Genomic DNA, 26062 nt, shown 5'->3' with positions numbered 1-26062 from the left:
TAAACATATGAATGAGCACTTATAATGAGTATTCAGATATTATTGAGCCTGGCTCCAGAGGATATTGATGTCTTCATGAGTCATTTAGACCAACAGTCAGTACAGCACCATTATACACTCAAATTACCAAATAGTGACACATAACAAGAACGACAGATTCGTCAACAGCAAATAGTGTAGCAGCAGGATTTTTATTTCATACTGAAAAATGTAAACCATCAAACAGGTTGTAGAGATATATTACAAAGATGCTAGTTGTTAGGCAGGAAAGTAAAGGATGGATCCAGCGCTGAGACCAATGTGTCTGTTAAAATGGGAAACTTCTTCCAAGTTTTATTCCAAAGAAAAAATAGTTTAAAATTGCCAAGTGTTTCCAAAGTACAATGGCTAATTGAAGATATAGGCGGTGCCTACGCGTTTCAGACGCGAACCGCAGGCGTGCTAGCCCTTTAAGAGCGGCCACGAGTGTGCAGACGCACCCTACGGGATCCGGCTGAGAGAAGCGGAAGTGAGCGCTGCCGTCTCGTGAGGAGGAGATGGGGGCCAGCGTTCACGGTTCCAAGGCTGCGGGTGTCAGGAGGTGAGTGAACTGGACGGCCCGCGGCCATGGGCATGACAGCTTCTAGGAGAGATTTTTTCTGTAATACAGAATCCAATGGAACATACCACAATTTCTTCAGTTATTGATGATCACACAGAAGGCAGAAGCTCAGACTCAGAATTACACACAAATAAAAAGGCAGATATTGCTAAAAAAAATAATAATAATATTAATAATAATGAATTAGTTTCATTATATATGTAATGATGATAGCCATCTTGTGGAATAATAGTAAAATGTGGCTATATTCCTGCTTGTACTGATTCATGTCCTGTAAGAAAGCAATACTTCCAGTTGTAATCTTGTATGAAGTCATCAGACATTCCAGCGAAATGTTCAGGTTTGCAGTCAGTATGAAATGAAGAGAGCAGCTGCTGGAGATTCTAAACTTCAAGTGACAAATGTTGTAAGACCGGAGATAAATAACATGACATGTGGCACGACCCCTCATGGAAACCGCTGTCTAACAACTGAAATGAGACAACACACAAGTCGTAACTGCACGTTATGTCAACATTTGTGCAAAGTAAAGAATTTTACAACTACAATTAAATTAAACTGAAAAAAGAAAATCATGTTTTGTTGAAAATTTTGCACATTTTATCCAATTTATGAGAATATGGAGACATACTATACACTGGCATAAACCCATCAAAAGTCATTAAATGTTCTATAGGATATAACAGATTATAATAAAGGGAAGCAGTGCATGTAAAGCATCAGATAAATGTTCCAGCTAGTATGACAGGTGTGTGTGAACATTTGTACCTGTGACCATTGTAGTGAGCAAAATACACAAATATTCTTATTTGGCACCTAGCAAAAGAAATGAAGTTTAGGCTAGGGCTACACAGTGACATGAAGTGGCGGTCACAAAAGAACTTACTTTTATATTTGTCAATCATCTATCTATCTATCTATCTATCTATCTATCTATCTATCTATCATGTGAAAAAGGCTATTTTGATTCACTTGCCTACTATACCCAAATTAAAATGTGCAATAGTTATTGTTATAATTTTAACTATTTGAAAAAGATAGTACAAGATGGGTTTTATGACTTGAAGATCCAAGTAACATGCATCAATACTGTTTATAAAACAAAAGGAACTCAACAGTGGTCCTCCAAACCTCCATCGCCTCATTTATAATTGACCTTTAAGTGTCATCTGAACATCTAATTACATGTGTACCTTTTCATAGACAAGCTGGTCTGCACCAACATATGCCTGATTAAATAATTTAAAAGAGTCGTTTACTCTCGGACAACCAGCCTCTAATTTTGTGACGGCCTTCTGCAAATACTACAGATAGGTAGGTGACTATCCTCTGGGAGATTGGGAACCCAGTTAAATTAAAGAGAACCTTTCGCTTGCCCATACATGTGCAGCTGAGTGCAGCATGTAACGGGCAGGGCTGCACAAAACCTGGGGCACTTTAAATGTTTTTTCTACCATCCTCTGTTATTTAGATATCGGTGCCGCTTTATTTGGCGCCAGATATTTAAATAACCCCCTGAACTGTCTATGGGGCGTGTAATGGCAAGGGGGCATGTTACTATGGCTGTGACACTGTCCAATCAACTACAGACAGTGTTACAGCAAGAGCTGGAGAGAGGAGAGCGTATGCGCGCGCTCTCACTCTTCAGCTGTCGGCAGACAAGGACAAGACTGATCTCTCGCGAGAGTCCAAGAGCTGAAGAGGAGAGCGTGCATGCACGCTCTCCTCTCTCCAGCTCTTACACTGTCCGTAGCAGTGACACGACCACTTACCAGTTCGGAAGACAAGTACAAGACTGTGATCTCTCGCAGGAGATCAGTCATGTCCTTGTCTGCCGACAGCAGAAGAGTGAGGGCGTGAGCGCACACACTCTCCTCTCTCCAGCTCTTGCTGTAACACTGTCCGTAGCTGATTGGACAGTGTCACAGCCATAGTAACACGCCCCTTGCTATTACACGCCCCATTGACAGTTCAGGGGGTTATTTAAATATCGGGCGCCAAATATACTGGCACCGATATCTAAATAACGGAGGGTAGAATTTTTTTTAAAGTGCCCGAGTGTTTATGCAGCCCTGTCCATTACATGCTGCACTCAGCTGCACATGTATGGGCAGGTGAAAGGTTCTCTTTAAGCCAATATTTGGACTAAGCTGTTTTTAGAAGAATAGCTACAGCAGGTTAACCAGAGCCAGAGCAAGAGGACCCAGTCAGTCCACTATGATAATGATGAGAGTCTGACCTACTGACTGACAACAAGCAATGTTTGAAATCAGCTAACAAATGAATTGTCATGTAATTGTGCTATATACACATTACCTATGTCACTTTATCCTATACATTTGAAGAATACAATACCATACCTTGTTCTCATGTAAGACCCTTTAAATGTTGGTCCTCCACAAATGCATGATGCAGAGGAACCCATGCGTTTTGGTGTGTTGGAAAATAATGTAAATCTGAAATACTGTTCTGTGTATGCGAATAGACAAATGAAACCTGTTGCAAATGGGTAATGTGTTACATTAGCCATACACCTGAGGAAAAAAAGTGAGTTTCGGCTTGTGTATGGGCACTTCTCTCTGTTCCCGCTCTCAAAGGTGTCTGGCTGCAGCTTATTCCCCCCTCCACATTGAAATAAACATGCATGCTTGGCCAAGCCAAATGTGCATGCATATGGGGAGTTAGTAAAATTTGCTGTCAGCCAAACAAGTACTTCGCCGACTAAAGTGTTTGTCCGATTTTATTAACATTTAAAGTGGAATTCCACTTTTTGCAAGAAACCTGTCAGCAGAAGTTATCTGTGGGGACCTTGAGCAGGGACAGAAATTATTCCCATTATTAAGGAGCTGCAGTTCTGAGCAAAGCACAACAACCTACTTGCTGCTGCTTGGAGATTTTCCGAACTAGGAATCTATGACCACTGCGGTTTGTTTGGCGTGTTGCCTTTAATTGAAGCGCTGATTTTATTTTAATCTATGTGAGTATAATAAATCTCCTTTCTAACAAGAAGTGTTGTCGGTATCACACTATGTCTGCTCTTTGTCTAATATCAGTGATGACCATCTATCCTGGAAATTGGGAAAAAAGTGGTGCAGCGAATGAATCTCACTTGAAAACATTGTGGTCGTCGATCTGATCTATAACAAACTACCCCTCTGTGATAAACACACCTTGGTGCGGCATCAAGTAAATTTCTTGGATTGGAGAAGAAGACGACTTCACATTGGTGATGAATTGTGTGCTGAACTTACCATCTCAATATCATCTTGGAAATTCAACTAATACATTTCTATTTTGCACCACTTATATTGACAGATCAATCCCTTTTATTTAATTAGGCTCTGTTCACACTAGCACCACAAATTCAGTTTATAATGGAGCCATGATGGCTATGCCGATCCTTTTTCTAATGGATACTGGTGAATTCCCATAGACTATGGACATTAATGGGGTCCGTTGGGTTCCGGTATTTTTGAATACAAGAATAGCGCTTCAGACTCTTCTACTCTCTCCGTAGAAAAAAATGAAAATCCTGATGGAAACTCTGAACAAGTGTGAACAGAACCTTACTATTTGTAATTTAAGGACACATGTCCATGCCAATTGTCCATGCCAAAAGTGAACATTTTACAATAGAAACTGTCATACTTTGTTGTAGCACTGGCATTAAACTTGTATTGGCATAAATCCATGGTGTCCTTACTCACGCAGATTGAAATTATATTCTCCTGACAGCTCTACAAAGTACTTGTCATCCAGCGTTGTGGTTGGACAAGCCCCATGTCAGATCTAATTGTTGACCTTTAAAGTATACATCAATTGAGAGTGATTATCTGTTACAATCATTGTGTAGGAAGTACTAATGCTGGAGTGTTTGTGAATGCAGCAAGAAATAATATTGTTTTTTTGTAACTGAAGAGCATTTTTATAGCATGTTGTGAGCTGTTCAATACAAAATAACCCAGCTAGCACTTATCAAGGTGTGATATAATCAGTCAAATCCCACTGGAGTGTGAAACACAGGAGTCTGTCACCAGTTTTTTCTACCCCTAGATGCTTACACCGCTGGTCTAGTATTGTGAAAAGCATTGCCCGCATGCCTTTATTACATGTCTTGGTTCTGGCAATACTGCAAAATTCAACTTTAATGCTTCCATGCGCAGTGTGCTAATTAGGTTTAAAGAGTCCTCTGTACCAGAAAGTGTCCAGCACTTCTCTTTCTAATGTCTTCCCGTTCCCTCCGGGAAGAATCTATGGATGACAACATAGGTCGGCGTCAGAAAGAAAAGTTCAGGACGCTTTCTGGTACGAAGGACTCTTTAAGCCTAATTAGCATCTGGCACATAAAAGAATTAAAGTTGATTTTTCCCGTTTTGCAAGAACCAAGACCGGTAATAAAGGTATGTGGGCAATGCTTTTTACAATACTATACCAGCAATGTAAGTGCCTTGGGGAGATGGGATTGGCGACAGACTCACTTTAACCAAATTCAACTATCAAACTTAATATGACAGAATACATACCTACATTGAGTCAGGAATAACTACATGACAGCCCACATGAACATTGGGAGACAGCAATGCAAACTTCTTCACCCCTCCTCTTTATTTTAAAGGTCCACCTTCACAACCAAATTTATTTTAAATTTCTAATGCATTAAAAAAATAAAAATAATTATGCAACGTTACAAATGGTCTTAATTAAAATGGTTCTACCATTTTGAGTATGCATTTTATATGCAGACATGTGTAGCAGACTACAAACAAACCCTGTGTAGTCTGATATTGCAGTCATACTCTCTTCCATCTGTCCACTACTTCTTGCTAATATACATTTCTTAGGTTAGCAAGACGTAGGGGACAGTTGGTAGACACTAAAGCTGCAGGATAAAACTACACAGTAATTATGGAGACACATAGTTCTGCATAAGAAAAAATATTCACATTAATAGGACATTTTAATTCATGACTATTTGCAAAGTTGCTTAATTTTCCATTGAAGATGCATTGAATCTATGAACAAAAATTGGTTGCGAATGTTACAGAGCAATCAAGCAGTTATAAAACCAATGTAAAATTACAACGGGCATAGATATGATCTTGTCTTCTCTGTGCAGGGAGAGTCTATATATTTGTCTTCTGTGTTCCTGGTGTTGATGGGCACCCATGCCATTTATCAGTCTATAATACTATGCCTTGCACTACAATGCAGATGGAGAGAGGATAGCTCAGCTGTTGGCCCGAGAAGGTCACATAGAAATTGTAGAACAATCTTTGTCCAAGCGCATCATGCCCTTTTACAGTACCATATCTAGTCATAATGGATACATGGAGAAATGTTACACAACCAGCAGATTAGCATTATTGTTTAAATGGGATGGTCCCTCAAATCTCCAACAAAAATTATCTAAACAACTATCATGGATGTTACGGTTGGATTTAGGAGAATTGCAAGTCAATAACCTTTGTATTCCGCTGCAAGATCCCCAGCTTTCTGACTCACTGCCAGGGGAAAACAGAGCGCTATGGAACCTTTGGCTAGGACTTGTGTGGTCCAACACTGGGTCCTCTCATCTGTGTGGGGTTGAAAAGGAATCTTAGGACCTCTTCAGCTGTGAGGCCCTCTCGCCCTGGCCAGTGGCACAAGTCACAGCAGTTGGACTGACAGCAAGCAAAAGGATCTCCCAAAGTAAGGAGCAAATCATTGTGGCTTGCCAATAGCAAGTATACACTAAAGGGTTTCTCTTCTTTGGACAATCTCTAGTTGTTAAAACTGACCCTGGACAGCAAGCTGATCACAAAAATGTCGCCCTACCGGGACCCCCAGTTATCAGCTGTTATCTGTAGGAAAACATGGCAGTAAGTATTCGATTTCCCTGCAGCACCACCACGGGGGAAATTAAGCATTACACAATGCCCATTCAAATCAATGGGTTGACTGTGTAATACAGGACAGGACAGGTCCTCCAGAGGGAGAGACACTCTTTGAGACCGCTCTCCACTGTGGTCAAGAGACGAGGATCCTGAACAGAGGACCACCCGCTGTTAACTCAGAGTTCCCTAATAGGGGTTAATGGCATCAAAGACCTCAAAGTTATGATACAGTTATGACTGCATTACATGGTATATATTTACAATGAACTAAGCTAACCTGGGCAAAATGCCTGACTTTTTACTGTGTGACTTGAATAGAGAATGATAATTATTAATAGCAATGTAAATAGTTACTAAGGGTTTCCCTAGTGCTTTATGTACATAATGTAAAGTATGGAGCATGCCTAGACCCAGTGTATGAATTAAATATTTCACCAATGCTTAAAATTGTATGTACAATATTTATGCATGATACGTGTTTAGTCACACAATATTTACACAGCATTAACTTTATGCAATATTTTATTTTTTACCAATTGCTTACCAATCAAAAGCACAAAGAAGACTCAAGCCTTGGCCCCGTCCCACTGTGTTCTCTCATTCAAAAGTGAACAAGTCCACCACATTCTTGCAAATCTGTTGAAGTGAAGTGAACCATTTCAAAAATAACATTATACTACATAAGTCATTCTTTAATTTAGGGTTTGTTCTCATTAGTATGATGGTTTCCTTTCTTAAAGGAGTCATGACGTCTATAGCGGATACTGTTTAAATGGATCCCAGCAAATCCAGACGGATCACTTTGACTTATAATGGGGACTGCTGGGTTTTTGTGAATATTTTTTAATGCAGGAATGGCACTGCAGAATATTCTTGCTGTAATTTTTTTTTTCAAAAAAAGCCACAAACCCTTTAACAGAGCCTTACTCCAAGGTTCACCAATGATCAGCATATGGTCTTACAGGCCACTTTTTTGACACGTAGAGATAAATGCAATGGTATTGCTCAAAGCAGTTGCCCCCAACCCAACTATGTACTTTCCAACTACAGTGTACCAACTATCTAAGGGACCACACCTAATGACCACCTTTCACCTTCCACACAGATACCAGTGCCCATTAGTGGACTACACTAGTTCCAGACAGGGGTCCCATGTTTTGCAATAGCTAGAGATCCACAAGTCAGACACCACTGGCATAGAGCAACTCTACAGAATGTCATGTTTTTGCATAAGATTATGTAAACACTTCTATTTATACGTTATGTAGTCCCGTTATATTTCAATGATGAGTTTATGTACAGTGTGTATAAAAAGTCTATACACCCCTGTTAAAATGCCAGTTTATGTCATGTTACAAAGTCAGTACAAGATGAATAATTTCAGAACTTTTTCCACATTTAATGTGACCCATAATCTGTACAATTCCATTGATACAAAAACTAAGATCATGTAGGAGGGGAAAAATAAAAATAATGTGGTTGCATAACTATAATTGGGGATGTGATTGTGTTCAGAATTAGCCAATCACATTCAAACTCATGTTAAATAGTAGTCAGTACACAGATGCCATTATTTAAAGTGATTCTGAGTAACCCCATATAAAGTTCAGATGTTCTATTAGGATTTTCCTGCCATTTTCTTTGTTGCATGTGACAGCAAAAGCCATGGTTCGTAAAGAGCTTACAACACATCAAAGGGATCTGATTGTTGAAAAGGCATCAGTCAGGATAAGGGTACAAAAGAATTTCCAAGGCATTAGATATGCCATGGAACACAGTGAAGACAGTTATCAAGAAGTGGATTACATTTGGCACAGCAGTGACAATAGCAAGAACTGGACGTCCCTCAAAACTTGATGAAAACACAAGACGAAAATTGGTCCGGGAGGCTACCAAGAGGCCTACAACAACATTAAAGGAGCTGCAGGACTTTCTGGCAGGTACTGGTTGTGTAGTGCATGTGACAACAATCTCCAGTATTCTTCATATGACTGGGCTGTGAGGTAGGGTGGCAAGACGGAAGTCTTTTCTAACAAAGAAAAACATCCAAGCCCGGCTATGTTTTGCAAAGACCTACATCAAGTCTGCCAAAAGCATGTGGGAAAACGTGTTATGGTCTGATGAGACCAAGGTTGAACTTTTTGGCCATAATTCCAAAACGTATGTTTGTCGCAAAGCCAACACTGCACATCACCAAAAGAAGACCATACCCACAGTGAAGCATGGTGGAGGCAGCATTATGCTTTGGGGCTGTTTTTCTGCAGCTGAAACTGGGGCTTTAGTCAAGGTGGAGGGAATTCTGAACAGTTCCAAATATCAGTCAATACTGACACAAAACCTGCAGGCCTCTGCTAAAAAGCTGAAGATGAGGAGGAATTTCAGCATGACAACGACCCAAAGCATACCTCCAAATCAACAAAAGAATGGCCTCACCAGTAGAAGATCAAAGTTTTGGAATGGCCCAGCCAGAGCCCGAACCTGAATCTCATTGAAAATCTGCGGGGTGATCTGAAGAGGGCTGTACACAGGAGATGACCTTGCAATCTGACAGATTTAGACCGCTTTTGCAAGGAAGAGTGGGCAACAATTGCCAAGTCAAGATGTGCCATGCTGATGGACTTTATGACAGCATTCGGGTTTTTTTGGGGTAGAAGTCTAAGGGTAATTCAATTAAGTATTAGTTTAATGGTGTGCATATTTAGGCAACCACATTATTTTAGTTTTTTATTTTTCCACCTTAAAAAATTTCAGTTTGTTTTTCAATAGAATTGTACAGATTATGGGTCACATTAAAGGTGGAACAAGTTCTGAAATTAGTCATCTTGTACTGACTTTGTAACATGCCAAAAACCAGGCATTTTAACAGGAGTGTGTAGACTTTTTATATCCACTGTATATACCATAAAAAAGAAGGTATATGATTCAAAGTGATCAGTTAACCAATCCTTGCCTAAAAATGTGAATATCCCCGCAATATTAGCTGCAGCAACTCTGTAGGTAAAAGAATGACAACCCTAAGGGACATCTAAATTCCAATTAAAACTGAGTGCTGACAGTAATGTGAAAAAGACAACATAAAACAAGAGGCGGCTCACCAGCCAGTTCAAAGTTTAATTACAATAATATCACATTACTTCCACTGGATACAGTTACACATGGCTGCTCACGAGATTTCACACGTTACGACCAAGAAGAAACATCCACATGAGGGAATTTTGTTTGGATGCTGTGTGTTGTTTTTTGCTTTGAATAGGATGTGACAACAGTTCTTAAATGGCCGTGTCATTATGTGTAAGAGGTTTACAAGGTCACTCCAAATGCAGACTTCCTAAAGGCCACACTCAAAGTAATTAACCTTCAGGCCTCCTCATTAATGTGCTCAACCAGCTTGTCTTTGTTAAAGGATACATGAATTTCTCAATAGATACATAGCATCAATGGGATACATACAAAACATGTGTAATAAAAAAAAGATATTCACAAGGTTTAGACATTTATTTCTACAGTCATTTTTTAACATACCTTTGTGATACCACCCAATGCTACTGATTTCATAAGAAGCATTCAGAAGAATGTGGTTTCACCTGATGAATATTTTCTTGATTTATTCACAAAATCTTCATTTCAACTTCAGAAAGGATGGGCCACTGCATATAACTGGCCCATTAGCATGCCAGAGGATCCTCCGATGTCCCAGACTGACACAAAAATAGATCCCAAAGGTTTGGCAGAAGACACCCCCATTTGGAATTCACTTTGGAAACAGTCACTAGGGTCTATTTTTTTAAATGAGATAATTCATAAATAATTGATTCGCAGATGTTATGGATGATATGTCCTTCACGTGCAATGATAACAACAAAGTTTACCATGCAGACTTGCCTGGTATAGCCCCTGCTGCTCCGGTGGTCCTGCCGTTCTTTGTTAGCTGTCCTGCAGTGATGACGTCTTGGCTACCAGCATGTGACTGCTGCATCAAAGTTATAAAAGACCAGCGGGACCACCGGAGCATCGGCGCTGGAGCAGCGGGGCAAATACCACATGAGTATGTTTCTTTTGTTATTTTATAACATTCCCTACCTTTAGCCAATTTTTTGGGGGACTTGGAAAACCCCTTTAAGTTAATCGGCTTTCAACAATGTTGGCCTTGAAGCTCATGCAGTGTGTGTGTGTACTGACCATGCACTGTGGTACACAGAGTCACTCCATTTGTCTACATATGATGCATTGTATTCTCCGCTAAAAGCCATGCTTAGGGGAGAACACTTACATTATATGGTATACAATCCTGCATGAATTTTTTTTTTCTCACAGATTTGTCCCTTGTGAAATATCGGAGGTACATAGAGGTGCAGCATGGGCACATTGCAAGTAATGAGCGACTTATTCTGAATCTTTGCAATACGAATATCGTTAATGTTTCCATGTGCATGAAGTTTTAGAGTGGGTGTGATTGAGATATGGTCATTATGTTGTGAGCCCCACAATATAGAATGTATATAGCACTGCACTATATATATATATATATATATATATATATATATACATATATATATATATATACACATAAATATATATATACATATATATATGGTAATAGTTAAGACATTCTGTAACAAACAAAATTAAGAAAAGACGTATTATCCTGAAGGGGATGAAAAGGTATTGATGTAAAATATGGTACAACAGTGAAATGGGGCTCAGTGCATTCATTCATCAACGTGTGTCAGACCTCTTAGGTGCACAATGTGGCACCCTGGACTGTCATGCAGCTGATCCGTTGGACACAGTGTCAAAGAGCTCTGTTTAATATGACAGGGGTGCCAAACCTCTCCTATAATACATCCTACACTTGTTCTTAGCTAGAGGGCTGATAAGAGGAGGTAACTTTACCTTAAAACTATGCAATGCTTGCTTTCAATGTTGGGTATATGAAGTGGGAATGTCCTTGGTAAAACACACCTAAGAGCAGATTATATCTCATTATATCTCATCGAGCTCATACTATGCTGAGGAGGACTACCTATCAGTGCATAGAGTGATCGGAAGAGCATCAATATTTGGTTTGTATAAAACCTTATCGTAAATAAAGAAAAAAAATAAAGAAGAAAATCTGAGGCAAGGACACACTGCAGATTTTCTACACTATGTTGTGCAACTGGAACAGTACAGAATGATGTATTGAATAACTTGCTCAAGCCTAGACTTGTCCAACAAATAGAACGTTTCCTTCCCGTCTCCTTTTGTTGCATGAATAGTTACGTGCCATTTCTTTCACATTATGCACAGCACACATTTCATTCCTCTTCAACTATTTTGCAGCCTTTTACAGCGGATGTCCCCTGATCTTGATAACATGTGCTTTCAAATCATAATAGAAAATCTTTGCAACAACTAAACTTGCATATTTTTCTTCTGATTTGGTTCATTGTTGGCGTCATTTACATTATATATATGTTTTAGGGGACATTCTTTAAGGCTATGTGAACTTTTTCCTGCTCTAATGCATCTGAGATAAAGAATGAGGCAACTTTACAAGTAGTCTTGATTAAAAATATCCTACCATTTTGTGTCTACAGCTCCTATGCAGAACTGTGTGTCTCCATGGTTACAGACTACAGACACAAACCTTGTCTTGTAGTCTGATCCTGTAGTCATGCTAACCTACAAGAGGGGGCAGGTATAGTGGAATAGTACATGACTACAGGATTTGTATGTAATCTCCAACTATGGGGACAAATAGGTCTGCATCGTAGCTATGGACACAAAATAGTAGAATTTTTAATCAAAGTTATTTACAAAGTTGCTTATTTTTTTTGTCATATTAGATGCACTGGTGCAATACAATATAATGGTTGCAAATGTATGCATAGCTATTAAGCAACAAGTGACCTTCCAGCTGTGGTAGGGTTGAGATGCAGCATTGCATTTCACAAGTAAGAACACTCAGAGATGGTCATACCATTTGTGTAACATGTGATGCTGCACAGGGGCCAAGTAGGTAAAGGAGCCTACTGTCACCTGAAAGGGGTTATCCAGGTTTTTAAAATTGACGTCCTATATTGAGAATAGGCCATCAATATTACATTGGTAGGGGTCCAAATCTTGGCACCTACCGCCGATGAGCTGTTTGAAGAGGCCATTGTTTAACTGGTTCTCCTTCTCATTCGTACTTGCATGTGCCATTACATTTACATTGGCTATGCAAGGTATTGCACCACTGTTCCATTCACTTGAAACAATGAAGAGGTGTACGAGCACCGCAGCTCCTTCAAACTGCTGATCGCCGGGATGTGCTGAGAGTCAGACCCCCCCCACCGATCTAATATTGATGGCCCATCCTAAAGATGAGCTAATACATTTCATGGCCCAGAATTACTGGTGGATTCTTAAGAGATATATGGTGAGATATTGGAGAGCAAGGGTCCCATATACTGTTTTTGCACCGGGGCCCTCAGCTTTCTGTGTCCACCCGATTACACTGCATGGGTTGTTTTAATATTTGCAACAGAATACTAGTGCACAACAATCGCAATGATTGCAGCTTGTGAGGACAACCTCATTTGGCAATCACAGATTAGAAAAGGGAGAGTTGTCCCAATTGCTGCATCAGTATCGCATGCTGCCAATGATACAACAGAGATACCTCTGGGGCGGGGTTTTTGCTACAAGTGCTGCCTTGTAGCTCTACACCAAGTTGAAAGGGGTAACTAGGTTTAGAATAACCAATTCTAAAATACTCATTTAGGGAATTCTGAGTTAATAGTGGGGAGTCCCTTGTTCAGAACCCTCATTTATTAGCCTGAGTGGAGACCAGCTACAAAGAGAGTTGCTTGCTCTGGATGACCCAGCACATACATGCATTACAAGGACAGCCCATTGATATCAATAGGAACAGTGTAATTCTTCATTTCCCCTGTTGTGGTGCTGCAAGGAAATTGAACATTTGCTGGCCAGGTTCCCACCAAGGATTATAGCTGATCACTGGGAGTGCCCAGGAGACTCTGGTATCATCTGATAGTTGAGGGTCCCTTCTAAGAAAATGGGATTTTGTGGAAAATTACATTAGTTTATTCGCTGTTCCTGGGAGAAATAAAATAGAGAAAAAAATATAGAAATAAATATACAGAAATAAATAAAATCCAATAGTAGTTCCTAGAAAATACTTATGTGACATTATCAGTACTCCTATTGATTATGTGCTCCAGTTACATTTTCCAGTTATTTCACATTTGTGTCACTGCCTTGGAAACAAAGTTAATTATGACTGTAGAAAAAATAATTGTTATTTGTTGAAGTTTAATGAAGCTCATCTCTGTAACAGAATTTACTGAAACAACAGACAAGAAAAGTCACTTTTTAACTAGTCTCTCCATAAAGGCCACTGAAGTGCTACAGAGATAATAAAATCTGTCTTTTAAACTCACACAGGTCCATGGACAAAAACCTCAGTGATTTACTAACAAAAACTAACCCAGTCAGCAAAAATATTAACTTTTAAAAAAAAAATATTTTATGGCTGTTTTTTTATGTGCAATAAGGAGTCTATCTAAAGTCCAAATTGTAGATTTTGGACTATGGTTTAATTGCAAATATATGTATATCACCATATAGACATAATGCAAAAATAATATGCCAAATAAATCCACCTAAGAAAACCCTTTTCCACATGACCTAATAGGGCATTTGAATATCAGAGTATAGAGAGGGTCCTAACAATGAATAACAACTATCAGTTTTTGCTCTAGTGGACCCAGCCCACCCATGAATTACATGGTCATATCATTCAGTTAAATGACTGGAACTTAATACTACAAGGGAAATGCACTGCTGACTGCATTGCAAGGTAGCTATAATGAATTTGAGATCTCTCCAGCCCTGTGAGATTCTTGTGTTAACACTTCTGATTGTAAATGGTATATTGGAGAATTATCATTATTTATGTAATTTCCTATTTTGTTTATGAAGGTTCATAAAAGTACTTGCACAGTTCTGGAACATCACATGAGTTAAAGGGTAACTGAACTTTTAAAAAACTTTTGACATGTCATAGTGACATGTCAGAGGTTTTGAACAGTGATACCCCCACCTATCCCTAAAACGAAATGACAGAATTGCTCAGGTTAGCGCTGTGCCGCTTCTTTTCTGATCGACTTTCCTCGGAAAGCCGAGCGAGCGGTGTATGCACTCATAGACTTACTATTGAGCCCATACACTGCTCCAAGGAAAGCAGATCAAAAAAGAAGTGGCACAGCGCTCACCCAGACGCTTCGTTTTAACAATTGGTGGGGGTCTCGGTGCTCGGATCCCCACCAATCAAAACTTCAATAACAGACAGAACTTCCACTTTATTACCATGTATAAGTGACATGGCCATGGTCTCTTCTTTCGGTATCTTTTTATTATGCTTTTTATCCATGATCTTAACTTTAAAAGGGATGTCTAGTTTATAAAACCCATTTTCAAACACCCTATTAGGGAATTCGGAGTTAATACAGTGGCTCTTCTGTTCAGGAACCAGATGGAAGAGTGGCTCCAAAGAGTGTCTCTTTAGTGCGGAGGAACAGACACATCCGTTTATTATACAGACACTCCCTTTAATTCAATAGGAACTGTGTAATGCTTAATTTCCCCTGTGGAGGTGCTGCAGGGAAATTTAACACTTGCTGGCAGGTTTCCCTACGGATTACAGCTGTGCGCTGTAACACCCTGTGATCTGATTATCATCAGTGGATTTTTCTAACAAAAACAAGATTAACCAAAGCAGAAAACTCCTATTAGGTAAATGAAATTTAGGGTTCAGGAGGGCAAAAGAATTGGCTCTTCCTACCTAAACCTTATGCACTGAGTATGTTACTATTTTAATAGGTTGCTAGTTTAAAGATAGCTCCCGGTAATGCGTTGTAACGTCTATGGCCGCGGACCGTCGTCCTGACTCACCCTCTGACAGCCGTGGTTATGGACAAGCTAGTGCCCAGCAGCATCTCCCTCCTGGTAGATGCCGGCACTCACTTCTTGGTCCGGAAACTGTCTCCCGCAGGGAGCGCGCGCCTGCGCGTACACGGCCTTAAAGGGCCAGTACACGCACAGTTGCAGAATACTGCAATTAGCCCAGAATGCTTCTGGACTATAAAAGGGACTCTGCCCTCTCGATCCTTGCCTGAGCGTTGTTGTGTTACCTTAAGTTTGTCCTTGCAAATGGTCTCCGAGTGTTTTCCAGTTCTCAGTGTTACCCGTTCCTGCTGCCTATACCCTGTATCCCTTGCTACCGTGCCTCTGTGCCTTCAAGAGTTGGAGTCGTGCTGTGCCCTCCGCTGCATCTATTGCACCCCGCCAGGTGTTTGTCTACTGTCGGAGCTTCATCTTAGCCTGAATCCACCGTACTGTACTAGACATTGCATTATACCTGTTTGGCCAGCTGCTATCCCACTACACGGTACGGCCCAGTGGGTCCACACCCCGCTCCGTGACATGTGTTAGCTTGTGCAAAGATGTGGCCTAGTCTAGTAGGTGGTCTACCTTGCCTGCTTAAATATTAATGCACTTGTCTTTTTATCATGAAAATAAAAATACTGTTTTGAAAGCTCAAGTAGGCTTAACTGGGTTGTCTTGATTTGGACAGTCCCTTTTTGTTATAATGGTACACTGACGAAAAGTTGATCAGGTGTCCATACACTGGGACTTCCAACGATGAGCTGTAATTTGTGATGGGAACCTAGCAAGTCTTAAATTCCCCTATAGGGCAACCAGAGGGAAAATGAAGCATTAAATTACACAGTTCCCATTTAAATCAATGCACTGTGTGTTTTATGCACGGTCATGCCAGATCCCCCAGAACTAGAGACATACTTTCTAGCTACTCTCCACTCTGGCTAATGAATGAGTGTCCTGACAGAGGGACCCCCCTCCATAAACTCCAACTTCCCTAATAACTTAATTAAAAATAGGATATGTAAGCCAGAAAACACCTTTTAAAATCATATGAATCTTCTGTGGCTGCTATAGGACTTGTGGAAACGGGAACCAACTTTGTTCCTCATGAGCAGTGTGAATCAATGCAAGGCTCCCCTTCACTAAAGGTACCATTGTGCTACCAACACCAGGGGGAAGTGCACATTTAACTTTTGCTATGGTGCCCCCTTTAAGGTGGTTTTACACGGGAAGATATCGCCCATGATTACCACTTTTAAAACGAGCGCCAATCGACAATACAGCTTGTCGATCGGCGATCGTTGCTCCCTTTAAACGGAGCAATGATTGTTTAGTATGGGGATGAATGATTGTTACTATGATCTCTCGTCCCAGTGCATTTGCATCATGTTGGCAGGACGTCTTTCTGTTTACACAGGGAGATGTGCTGCCGACTAGAGATAATTTTTTAGCTGCATAAAAGATGCGATCAGCCCATGATCTAGAGTTTTTCGCATTCATCAGCTAATCGTTGTCCTGTTTACACAGGGCAATGATCGGGAACGAGCGTTCATCTGAACGGTAGTTTGCCCGATCATTGGCCTGTGTTACAGGGCCTTTACTCTGTTACCATGGCCAAAGCATTACGGAGTTTCAAAAAAACATTACAGATGTGCCTAGTCCGATATATCACTATATAACTTAAAGGGTTTGTCCACTACTGGACAACTGATGACCTATCCACCGGATACATCATGATCTGTACATGATCTGTGGGGGTTCGACACCCGGACCCCGCACCGTTAAGTGCCTCCGAGCACCGGACGTACATGCCGGAAGCAGTTGGCTTCGGCCACTGAATAGCGGCTGAGATGCAGTACTGCAGCTCTGCTCCTATTCAAGTGAATAGAAGAAGAGCTGCAGTTCGGCAGCACGGCCGCTATGCTATGCACGGAGCCAACTGCTTCCGGCTCTGTACATCGCATAATGGGCAATAACACCCAATGCCCAGACGTAGCCGGAGTGGCTTAACGGTGCGGGGTCCGGGTGTCGGACCCGCACCGATAATATACTGATTATCTATCCGGTGAATAGGTCATCAGTTGTTCAGTAGCGGACAACCCCTTTAATACATAATGATTATTAATAAAGTGTTTCAAGGTCTGTTGGCACTCTCTTTTTTGCACAACAGCCTTTTATTTGACTTTCAATTTAAGATAAAGCAATGTAAAGGAAACCTGCTTCCTCACATTTTTTCTGTGATACTTAAAATATAAATACACAATGCAAAAATTTCTTAAATGCTTGACATTTTTTACAATTAACAATGCTGATATAACAAAACACAACAAACAAATTGAATGGCATTTTTGCTTTGTACAGATAGTATTTTCAATTTTTTTAAACCACATCCTTGCTTCACAGCATGCTTTGCTGTGTCTTTCCAGGGCTTTCTTAAAAAATTGCACCGACACAATTATAAGAAGGTTGATATTTATTCTGAAGCTTCTCGTATTTTCTGCCTTCACTCTAGGAGGCAAAACAAACACAAATATTCATATGTCCCTCTGACATCTGTTAAATTCTGCCTAGTGGAACATTTGTAATGATATGTATGAAAGAATACCTCAATTTAAAAATGACCTTCCCTAAAGCATAGTACGTCTTGTCATGCGGAGGATATTTTAGAGACTTGGTGTAATGTACGTTGTAGATTGATATCATTCCAAAAGCTGTGTCATCTTTGCATGTTAAAAACGACACAATTACCTTTTAATTATTATATTTACAACTTTCATCTCAAGAAGAGATAAAGCAACTTTTTCCCTATGGTGCAGTAAGTTTGTGTGACCGCAGTGGGTCTGGGTGTTACATCCGGAGTACGGACAGTTTAACACAGGTACCGTAGACCTAAATCTGATTTTTTTTTATAAAAAAAGGAATTAATAAATAACCTCTAGGCTAGCCATCCACAATTCGATAGACCAGCTTGATGCAATGATCTGGCTGATTATTGTATCACGTATACTATTTTAGCAGTGGTATGAAGTCTATTACATTGGCTTCGCTGGAGGTCCTTCATACCACTGTTCAAAGTGTTACATTGTTTTACTACAACACTCCAGTCAATAATTAGTTGACGGTTCAAACCATATGATGGTTCCTTTGGTAATCAGAGGTATTTAAGAAAACTGACCTACCGTATAGACCGCTCCATTCTAGCAACCGCTGCCTCACACTCACAAAAGGGTTTACTCAAAGGGTAGTGTCTAAATGTCTTTCCCTTTAAAGCTTTTGCTAAAGTTTGGACCCACCACCTAACCACCAATATCAGGTATTAGAAAAAGTATGGTGTCATGATGTTGGTTCTCTATAATATAATGAATTAAATTGTATTGTGAGCAAACAGCAATGTCATGAGTACGGATCCCTATAGCTATTCTGCATGCCATATTTGTTTTACTTGCAGATTTTTACACAATGTAAAGTCAGAGGCACAGGGAGTTACTGTACAGGCTCATGGAATTCTATGGGTGCTTTGATACCGTAATATATAACCATAATACGGCCATGTGCATGAGGTCTAATACCACCCTAATGTCCTTTGCTCTATTACAATGCTCAGACCAATGGAACGTGTTAGGTCTCTTGCCCACGAACGAGATCGGGCCGTGAAAAAGAGCATTTATGTAAATATAGGTCAGATGTGAATGTCAAAGATTGATGCTGAGTCTGTGATTAGAACGTGGTAGTGAGTGGCTTTTGGGAAAAGCTTAAACACCTTGTTATCAACAACAAAAAAATACACACATAATCCGACGCACCGTATAGCGTATGTGTTTAGATGTCTTTTGGGTTTGCATTTTAAATTATTCATATTGTATAACCTGGGGAATGGATTGCCCATGTTTGTTGTTTTAGCTAGGACATATATTTTACTCAGGATGTCTTATCTCAATTTTTGTTTTTTATATTTAAAATTATATGTGACAAATATGCAAAAACGGCACTCTATATACCATGGCAAGATGCATCCAGTGACCAGTGTGTTTCAAAGGTGACCTGTTTTTACAAAATTGTCTCTTCGTCTTGTAATTCTGATTCTATGTGCCATGCAAGCACTGAAGAGTGGAATACGGTAAAAAGGCACATAAGAATGGTAATGCGTACATATTTGTAGAACATTCGAAAGTGGTTGACAACATATCTAAACTCTGCCTCTTGTGCGCTGAAGCTTTTGTGATCGTATGCATATCACAAAATTACCTGCAAAAGTTTAATCACGTTTTTCACACAATATAAAACAAAAACATAATGTAAATGAAAACTGTGAACATACAAAAAAACATAAGTAATAGGGTATTGCATTTAAGATTACTTGGTATCAAGACAGAGATAAGAAAGCAGTTTGATAAGGACATGCAAGCCAGTTACTGACATCACTGCAATGCAACTTATAGAGTTTCTTTGCATGAATGCCTCAGGTCAGACCTAAGGTCAGACCTATATATTAAGGCCTATCTATAATTTCTGTCCCATAGCTCTACAGCGCCCCCAGGTGTTGTGCATTTATAGTCCAGATGATCCTTACCGTACTTGAATCAGCTCCTAAGTTTAGGTTATCAATGATGCTGGGTGGCTTAGCTGTTGCATGGCAGCACTGTCATCCTGGAGTTGTATGTTCTCCTTGTGTTTGCGTGGGTGTCTTTAAATTTCAATTACATCTGTGTCCTTAGTTTTCCGACCTTAAGTGAGCTGCGACAAAAGACACCATACAGTGACACAAGGGTTCATAATACAGATCCGTAGTGACTTTGTGAGCCACCGTACAGGGCATGACAGTCTAGGCAGCAACCTAACAGCATAAATAAACATTGTCCACAATCTCAGAGTGTGTGTGTGTGCGTGTGCGTGTGCGTGTGCGTGTGCGTGTGCGTGTGCGTGTGTGTGTGTGTGTGTGTGTGTGTATATATATATATATGTATACTGTATTTAAATTTGTCAAAAATAGATGTAAAAACGTATGAATTCGAAAAAAATAAGTAAAATTGCATTTTCTAACCCATTGATTCCAATGAATGTAAACGCTTTCATGTAAATCCTTTTAAAACATATATTGCAAAGCACTGATCTCCACAAAGAGATTATTTCATACACGAAGCTACTCACTTGCTGTGAAAACCATTAGGAAAACTGCAGGTTGGGGAGCTTTGTGGGATTTGTTGACGGTTTAGCTCAGCAGAAGCTCTCAGATCACCTAATAAAGTGTTGAAAAATAGAACATTAGTATTTTCTACGAAACACATTTATGTTCTCTTAAAGGGAAATATGAATAATAATTAAGTTTACGAAAACAGGATGAAAATGTAAAAAATTCTATTTACATATACATATATTTTTTTTTATTCCGGTGGCAGTGGGACTTGATTTTCCTTTCTTGTTGCAATGTATTCCTCATTGCTCATCACATCTAAAATCCTATTTCCTGCCCTATTCATGAAGATCAGCTTGACTGATTACTGACACACTTTTCCCATGCCCTCGTCACCTCTAAACCTCCCCCTGATGTGCCCGGCTCTCATTGTCTATCATCTGCTCTCTCCTGCTACAAACTGCTGTCAGATGCTCATTTACCCCTAATCTTACACTTGCTGCCTTCTAATATTCTTTCTAATCCAGCAACTTGTCAACTGGTGCGTCAGGCCGTGTCCAGGCCAGCTGCTGTGTCACAGGCACCCAACGTATTCTCCCAGCTTTGTATTGAGAAAGAAAAAAATTCCCCCCAACTACTACAAAGAAGTCTAGTAATAATTAATGCTTCTCTATGATTAGCCCATCTGCGGGACAGCAGTTGACCACTGGAGATAACACTCATGTCCATTAACCTCTGATAATATTAACTTCACTTTTATTTTAGTATAAATTTTAACACTATACAGGTAGAATTTTTGGGTGTATATGTTAACCATCAGAAGGCATGGCGTTAATACTTGCATATGGGTTATGTATTACAGACAGTGTCTTACAGGGTACCTTGTTATTTTTTTTTCCATGGGAAAAAAAGAGAAAAATATGTGAACCGCTCACTTTTAGGCCCCGTGCACATGGCAGAACTATGTGCAGGCACTCCGTGTGCTGCCGTATGATACTGTCAGATGCTGTAGAAATTTTCGCCTACATGCAATGCTTCTAGGGGAGAATACCCACGTAAGACAGCAAGCGTTGGGGCATACCACGATTTGTTTCAGTCATATTAGTACCGATTGAAATTAAAGGCCTACATTAAGGACCCTTGTTCCTCTATGGGTATCCTACCACGGTTCTGACATTTAGGCTACTGCTTAGGTTTACTGTGACTCGTGAGCGACCTTGTGAGAAAAAGCTAAGGAGGACTGCGTCGATCGCAAGAATTTTGACCAGGGGTGTAACTGTAGGTAGAGCCGAGGTAGAAGTTGCACCTTTGCTACATAAGAAGATACTAGGATTACAAATGGTACATAGTAGGTGGGAGCCCCGTTACCGATTTTGCATTGGAGCCGAGGAGCTTCAAGTTACGACTATGATTCTGACCATGTCTAAATGACGGCAATTGTCAACTTTTCTCCAGCTATGGAGACATTGAGGTTGCGCACAAATCATGTTAATGTATCAAATATACCTCAAAGCTGTGGCCTGCTATAGATTTCTCCTGCAGGGGATGTATATTGCATGCAGTACTATATGCCAGCCATCCAAATAAAAGGCCGACCACAAGGACAGGCTAGGTCCGTCAGGATGAAAGCCGTTATTTGTTAGGCCGGTTACTGACAAACTCAATACAGGCTCATTATTGTTCTCGTATTATGCCTGCAATTCCCGGCCTGACCACAGATCTAATAACTAGAACGAACAGGATCGGAGATTGCTATGATGATGTTAGTTTGGGTCATTACACTGATAGTAAGTATTATCGAAGAAACCACTGCACTCAGTATAGAAGGGTGCTCAGTTAAGGGTCAACTCCGTAGTATTTTGGAAGAAAACCAGGCACTCCAAAAATTCTTTGTTTTTTGAAAAATAATTTTATTTGCAATCAAAATTATTTTTCAAAAAACAAAGAATTTTTGGAGTGCCAGGTTTTCTTCCAAAATACTGATAATGTAATAAGCACATAGTGTGGAACAAACAGGTTAGGTAGACTTTAGTGCAATGTCACAGGTAGATGTGAAATATTGGGTCATTTATTAAAACTTTATAATACATGAAGCATACATAAATAGCGGCAGTCACTTACAGGCCTGGTATAAGGCATGGATGGGCGTTTTAAAGATGCCGTTAATTAATTGATGCAGTAGGTGCCACATGGGCACGTTAAATGGCCCCTCCAAATTAAGGGAAAAGGAGGATCTACAAGAAAGCTAAAGTGGGGACACATTGCACCAATAAGGCCGGGTTCCCATGTAGCGTAAACGATGCGGAATTTCCGCAACGGAATTGTGTGTGGAAGTTCCGCAGCATTTACAGTAGCAGCAAAGTGGGTGAGATTTAGCAAATCTCCTGCCCACGCTGCGGGAAAAAAAACTGCAGCGTAAACATTAATAAATTGACCTGCGGTACATAATTTAATTCCGCAGCATGTCAATTTATGCTGCGTTTTCATTGATTTTCTGCTGCGGGTTTTGCCGATTGAATTCAATGGGGATGCAAAACCTGCAACAGAAAGCCATGTTTTGCGACTTTTGTGCCGTATTTGCAGCGTTTACGTCGCAAAAATCATACTTACCCAGAACACCCTCCTTCTTCGTGCAGTTTGGCCTCCTGGATTGACGTATCCCATGCAACAGCTGCAGCGTCACATGGTCTGAAACGTCATCCAGGGAGGCCGGAGCAGACGTCAGAAGAGGGCGGGAATAAATATGTGCGCTTAATTACGCAGCGGAATTGAAAAATGGCATCACTATCCACAGGAAAGGTCATCACTATATAATCGCTGGGAGTCTAAAGGTATGTTCACACAAGGGTATGTTTTACGCCTCGAATTACGCCTGAAAAGACGGTACGTCTGCAAACATCTGCCCATTGCTTGCAATGGGTTTTACAATGTTCTGTTCAGACGAGGTGTAATTTTACGCGTCACTGTCAAAACAGCTCCGTAATTTCAGACGTAATCTGTTAAGACGTGTGAACATACCCTAATGAATATCTGGAAAAAACAATAGTGTCAAAATTAATTTCCCTTTCCGCGCCCCCGCCCCCCCAAAAAAAAGTTCATCAATAATTTATAAGTACCCCAAAATGGTTCTATAAAAAAATATGACTCGTTCGTAAAAAAAAAAAAAATCAGCCCTCATGGGCTACAGCGACGGAAAAATAAAAAAGTTATGGTTCCTGGAAAAAAAAAAAGCCCATACATATTTGGTGTCGCCATAATCGATCCGAACAATAAAATAAAGATAACTTGTTATTTATGCTGCATGATGAATGGCATAAATTTAAAACGCAAAATAAATGGCGGAATTGCTGTCCATCCCACCACCAAAAAAAAGTTAATCAATATCTATATGTGCACCAAAATAGTTCTATTAAAAAATATGACTCGTCCCTCAGAAAAGAAGCCCACCTAAGGCTAAATCAACGGAAAAAAACAAACTTATGGCTCTCCGAATGCGATGATGGAAAAACGAAAAAAGATACCTTGTGCAAAAAAAATAGAGGGGCTGTCATAACCAGAGCCCTTACTTAACTATTTAATATATATATATATATATATATATATATATATATATATATATATATGTATAATATATACTGGGAGTTGTACTATTGCAACATCTAGAGAGCCACAGGTTGTTCAGCATTATGCCTATTCACACATTGCGATCAGTTCGCGTTTTTTACGAAAATCGCGGTAAAAACCGCTACTTGACTGCAACCTGTGAATAGACACCAAGTCTTTACCTGGTCAGTTACGCAAAACCCATAGAAGGACTGAGGGGGGCGGTAATTTTATTGACATTATCTTTCACTGACCCTTTGTAAAACGTATGTTTTGCTCCATTCACCTGAGAGCAGTGCATTCCTGTCAGACACGTCTGTGTATATTATGTGCGGCGGCCGCTGTTTGCTCTGGGACAATACGCAGCTCGTGCTGAGGTGATTCCCGCCGCGCGGCCACTGCCTGTGTTTTATTTTCCCGCCCAATTCAGGTGAGCGCCGGCGCTAAAACGCCGCACAGAGTACAGAGGAGGAGCTGACGTGCGGCCAGGGAAAGACGCCTTTATTTACTGTATAAAGCCTGTGCAGGAATGTAAGGAAAATAATTTTGGCAGAAGTGATATTTTTATTAATTTTTTTTGCACCAAAAAGTCAATATTGAATACTAGTCACATTTATTTGAAGTTCGTCATGCAAAACGTCCGATACATTAAACAAGCATCGGATCCATCCAGCACTGCAGAGCAGGACAATATGTCAATGTTCCTGTTATTATATATGATACTGTTATCGTATTTATCATAGTCATAATATATATAATGCAGGCTAGTTATTATATAGCATTAGGGCTCATTCACACGAACGTGAATCTCGGCCGTTAAAACAACGGCCGTCGCACAGACCGATGCATTTCAATGGGGCCGTTCACACGACCGTCGTTTCAATGGAGCGTGTGAACGCTCCGTTGAAAAATAGGACATGTCCTATTTTATTGCGTGTCACGCATCCCTCCATAGACTAATCTGTGGGGGTTCCGTGGCCCACACGGGTCCACCTCGGACGTGGAAAATGGCAGTTTTTCAAGTCCGAGGTGGGCTACGTTCGTGTGAGTGTAGCCTTAGGATATATAAAATGGCAGCAATGCGGAGAATTATTAACCCTTTCAGGACAGCCATTTTTTTGCTGTTTTATTTTTCACTCCCGCCTTCCAAAAGCCATAACTTTTATTATTTTTCCGTCAATGAACTGGTGTGAGGGCTTATTTTTTGCGGGAGGAGTTGTAGTTTCTATTGGCACCATTTAAAGTACCATATAATGTACTGGGAAACTAAAAAAACATTATTTAGGGGCTGAAATTGGAAAAAACGGTGATTCCTCCATCTATCCCGAAATACTGTCCGTAAATACGGATCTGTAGCTATCCGTATTTCATCTGTATATACGGAAGGGTGTCCGTAAATACGGTCTGTATTGCATCCGTATATACGGATCCGGACAAACAGAGGGAACGTGCAAATTATGTCATCAGCATGTTGCATAGCAACGCTTCCGTAAAAACGGACGGCACACGGATGCACGTCCGTAGCTGTACGTATTTACGGAAGCTCCCATAGACTTTTAAGGGAGAGTCTGTGCAGTAATTACTGACAAGAATAGGACAGGTTCTATAATTTTTTCAGCACGGACACCCATCCGTAAAAATACTGAAAGGTGTCCGTGGGCAATCGAAATGAATGGGTCCGTAATTACTGATGAAAAATACGGCATGGGGCCTTAGTTACAAGGTGGCCGGGAGTGCGGAGACAGTCGAGCCCACTGAGAGATTAATGGGAGTTACGGAAAACGTGTAGTGCAGCAAGCTACGCTGTTTCCGTAGCTCCTAAGTTCTGGAAACACCATAGCTCGCTTTGCTACGCTGTTTCTAAAACTTTCATTCATTTCTATGGGAGTTGCGGAAACAGCGTACCTTAGCTTGCTTGGCTGT

General features: G+C 40.3%; 1 protein-coding gene and 1 long non-coding RNA gene across 6 annotated transcripts in view; one reads left to right on the top strand and one right to left on the bottom strand.

Annotated features, from left to right (window-relative positions):
* Positions 1 to 234: 234 nt before the first annotated feature.
* On the bottom strand, positions 235 to 24583 carry LOC142664633 (uncharacterized). Of its 5 annotated transcripts, XR_012851345.1 has the most exons (5): positions 24394 to 24583; positions 20554 to 20641; positions 19976 to 20139; positions 7019 to 7110; positions 235 to 1071 (listed from the first exon to the last, which is right to left on the bottom strand). It is a non-coding gene; the product is annotated as an uncharacterized LOC142664633 (long non-coding RNA). The 5 variants fall into 5 exon arrangements; XR_012851347.1 differs by lacking the exon at positions 7019 to 7110; XR_012851348.1 differs by lacking the exons at positions 235 to 1071; positions 7019 to 7110 and adding an exon at positions 13220 to 13557.
* Positions 24570 to 26062, top strand: part of BTBD6 (BTB domain containing 6) — a 552040-nt gene continuing 550547 nt past the window's right edge. Inside the window, exon 1 of the mRNA XM_075843801.1 lies at positions 24570 to 24670. The gene's annotated coding sequence lies outside the window, so the exon portion shown is untranslated. The remainder of the gene's footprint in view (positions 24671 to 26062) is intronic.

This window comes from Rhinoderma darwinii, chromosome 12 (genome assembly GCF_050947455.1).
Source record: "Rhinoderma darwinii isolate aRhiDar2 chromosome 12, aRhiDar2.hap1, whole genome shotgun sequence".
Taxonomy (NCBI): domain Eukaryota; kingdom Metazoa; phylum Chordata; class Amphibia; order Anura; family Rhinodermatidae; genus Rhinoderma; species Rhinoderma darwinii.
The sequence above is the reverse complement of the archived record's forward strand: the minus strand, read 5'-3'. Positions and strand labels throughout refer to the sequence as shown.